Raw genomic sequence first — 3,689 nt, forward strand, 5'->3', positions numbered from 1 at the left:
CATGCATATACTCTACACCCGTGCATGTACCCTACACCCGTGCATATACCGTGCACCCATGCACATACCCTGCACTCATGCACATACCCTGCACTCATGCACATACCCTGCACTCATGCATATATCCCACACCCATACATATACCCTGCACCCATGCATATACTCTAAACCTGTGCATATACACTGCCCATACCCGCCGCGAGTGCATTAGCGCAGGTGATTCTTCATTCAAGCATACGGAAGGCAGTTCGGGGAGATTGTCGCCACGCAGAAAAGACAATTCGTCGCCAGGCGACTAAATCTCCCCGAATCTGCTTGTCTGCCTCAACCCTTAGGGTCCATTTTGTTCATAATGCTTGCTTTTATAGTGGAATTACAAGAAGGGTTTTAACAAGGTGGAAAAGAAATGACCTTGTTTTTTTACCTTTCAGCACCTACCATTAGTGATGGGCAAATAAATTCACCTGGCACGAATTTGCAGCAAATTTCTTTGTTTCCCCGCCGGAGAAAATTAGCAAATGTCCCGCGAAAACACGCCGGCGTCAATTTACGATTTTCCCGGTTTCCTGTGAAAATGTCAGATTTTCCAGATTTCTCCATGAAAATGACAGATTTTCACGATTTTTTGTGAATTTTTTGCCATTTCAGGAATTTCACAAATTTTGTAGGAAATTCGTGAATTTTTCAGCAAAGCCAAACGGGAAAAATTCGCCAATCACTACCTACCTTATCCAACCTGCAACTGCTTTATATACAACCCAGCCTGCTATCCACTGGCCTCCATAGAACTGTAGGTGCCGTCATCATGGACCAGAAGTTGCCAAATACCCGCCCTGCTGCAGGGTTCTATTTTACAGTATTTATAAAGCCCCCACATGTTCACATGCTCTTGTTTTCTAATGTGTTTTTTGTTTTCTGTGGTTGCTTTAAACAAGCAGTGTGAAGCTGGTAGCGTGGCCGAGCGGTCTAAGGCGCTGGATTTAGGCTCCAGTCTCTCTGGAGGCGTGGGTTCGAATCCCACCGCTGCCAAATTTTGTGACAATTTACACACTGCTGCAACAGCAGTCCCTTAAAGAAACAGTAACACCAAAAACTTAAAAGTAATGAAAATATCATGCAGTGTTGGCATACACTGGTAAAATGTTCTGCACACGTTAAGAGTTATAATTCCATGAATTTGTGCAGGCATGAGACTAGAGCAATGCTTCTCAAAGTAGTGGCTGCTTGCACAGCACAAAGAATAAAATGGACAATGCATGTGATTCGTCAAGGGGGCAAGATCCGTGCGCTTTCTTGGTTCTGAACTAACATGTTGACCATTACTAGTGCCAACAGGAACCAGACTGCAGTCCAACCAAACTCTGCGGGCTCACATGGCATCATACAGAAAGCACGGATGGATTATGAGTCAAGAACTGGCTCATTGGTCTAGGGGTATGATTCTCGCTTAGGGTGCGAGAGGTCCCGGGTTCAAATCCCGGACGAGCCCATGTTTTTTAAAAAATAAATAAATGAAAAAAACATTGCATAGGATTCGCTGAAGTTCCTCAGGGATTCATGCAACAAGCCACTCCCATGATCCATAGGGAGAGGTCCTCTCAATTCAAAAAGCAATTACGTTAAATGTCTGTCTCTGCATTAACAGACAGCGTTGTCAGTTTTGACAGACCCCTTGTGATCCAATAGAAGTGCTGGAGGGTCTGTAAAATCTGCCCCCCACTAATACCACATGGTCAGGTATAACAGCTATAATCAGCTAAACTGCACAACCAAAGCTGAAAAAAATTTATATCAAAACCAGTGCCGGCAAAATCGTGCAAATTCGCGCCTAGCGAATAAATTCGTCCATCACTATTTATCACATCAGTGAGAAGAAAATGTTGGTGCAGAGAAGAGAGAAATAGCAATACACTCCAGAAGGCACTGGAGGAAACAGAAGCGGCTTTTGGAACAACTATTTTTGCAATCAGGTACAGTCTGGGACTCTCCATTAGGTAAAGGGACATAGATTAATAGTCTTTCCTTGTCCTTTAATACTAGGCAGGTAGCTGGCATAAATACCTACATGAAATCTGGCAACAGAAGAGCAGTCACAGTTTATTCCTGCATTGCTAGAATCTTTCACAGCACTGAATGGAAAAAACGTCCCTGGGTGGGCTTGAACCACCAACCTTTCGGTTAACAGCCAAACGCGCTAACCGATTGCGCCACAGAGACGACAGCTGTATGATCAACCAGGTATGGCCTCAACCAGGTGTAAATACCAGCGTTTTCATCTGCAGACATTAGGTATGCACTGAATCCACTACTTTTGATTCGGCCGAATCCTTCATGAAAGATTCAGACGAATATGGAACCAAATCCTAAGTTGCATATTCAAATTAGGGGTGGGAAGGGAAAACCTTTTTTTCCATCCTTGTTTTGTGACAAAAAGTTATGTGATTTCGGGCAGGCGGGCAGAAGGATTCAGCTGAATCCGAATACTGCTGAAAAAGACCGAATCCCTAGCAAACAATGGAACAATGTATTATTCACAGAGGATTGTCTCTACAAATGAGGCCTCTAACATCACTTCCTCCTTATTTGTTTCCATTTCTGGTGAAAGATAAAAACAATACTGCGGTTTGCGCACCATCGGATGGAATGGAAAGTCTACGGCAGGGATCCCCAACCTTTTGAACCCGTGAGCAACATTCAGAAGTAAAGTAGTTGGAGAGCAACACAACCATGAAAAATGTTCTTGGGTGCCAAATAACTGCTGTGATTGGCCATTTAGTAGCCCCTATGAGGATTGTCAACCTACATTGAGACTCTGTTTGGCAGTGCACCTGGTTTTTTATACACCAAAATTGCCTCAGCTGGATTCAAAATAAGCCCTGTTTGAGGCACTGGGAGCAACATCCAAGGGGTTGGAGAGCAACATGTTACTCACGAGCTACTGGTTGGGGATCACTGGTCTACAGGCAGAAGACCATCGCTTGTCGATTCAGTGCCTCAGTGCTTTAAACAAAAAAACACCCTTACAAGTTTCAAAAGAAAAAAAATTAGAAGCAAAGGGAAAGAGAAGGGTGGTGCTAATCCAGCTGGAGCACAGCAGGCACTGTGTATCTAATTTGCAAGTGGAGCTCCAACTCAAGCCTCTTTTTATTGCTAGAATCCTTGAATCCCACAGAGCCAGAAGGGAGAGGACTTCATTTGTCCCTTCGATCCCTTATAGTGGAAATGCAAGTGGCATGTGCTAGAAGTAAGCTATGGAAGTCTTTTTTCAGAAGGTAGAGCATGTAAACTTGGCATTTCCTGCTCTATCAAAAATCAACAGTGTTCACAAACTTTAGTAGAAGGGAGTCACGTAGAGAAGGCAGCTTTCTAAATAGCATGTGACCGAAGGTTTAAGTAAACTTAAAAGAGGTGCCTGTGGTAGCTTTAAACAGCCAGCAATGGAGATGCTCGGCATTAAACCCAATAGCTCATACATGCAAAGCATGCACTCTACCACTGAGATACATCCCCCAGCAGGACTCTGTGTAGGAAGGCCCTTTGCTTTCACCAACATGGTTGAAATTACACAGCATGTAATAGTAAATGTGCATGCGCTGCCTTCCCATCCGAAAAACTGAGCAGACTAGCCGGTCTTGGTCTTGCTGCGAGAGCGTGGAATCCTGGGAATTTCTTTTCTTGAACTCAGCATT

General features: G+C 44.0%; 3 non-coding genes across 3 annotated transcripts; 2 read left to right on the plus strand and 1 right to left on the minus strand.

Annotated features, from left to right (window-relative positions):
* Positions 1 to 947: 947 nt before the first annotated feature.
* Positions 948 to 1,029, plus strand: trnal-uag. The gene has a single exon. It is a non-coding gene; the product is annotated as a tRNA-Leu (tRNA).
* A 388-nt stretch (positions 1,030 to 1,417) lies between these two features.
* trnap-agg lies at positions 1,418 to 1,489 on the plus strand. Its single transcript has one exon. It is a non-coding gene; the product is annotated as a tRNA-Pro (tRNA).
* Positions 1,490 to 2,143: 654 nt separating this feature from the next.
* Positions 2,144 to 2,217, minus strand: trnan-guu. Its single transcript has one exon. It is a non-coding gene; the product is annotated as a tRNA-Asn (tRNA).
* Between the last annotated feature and the right edge of the window lie 1,472 nt (positions 2,218 to 3,689).

This window comes from Xenopus laevis, chromosome 3L, assembly GCF_017654675.1.
Source record: "Xenopus laevis strain J_2021 chromosome 3L, Xenopus_laevis_v10.1, whole genome shotgun sequence".
NCBI classification, from domain to species: domain Eukaryota; kingdom Metazoa; phylum Chordata; class Amphibia; order Anura; family Pipidae; genus Xenopus; species Xenopus laevis.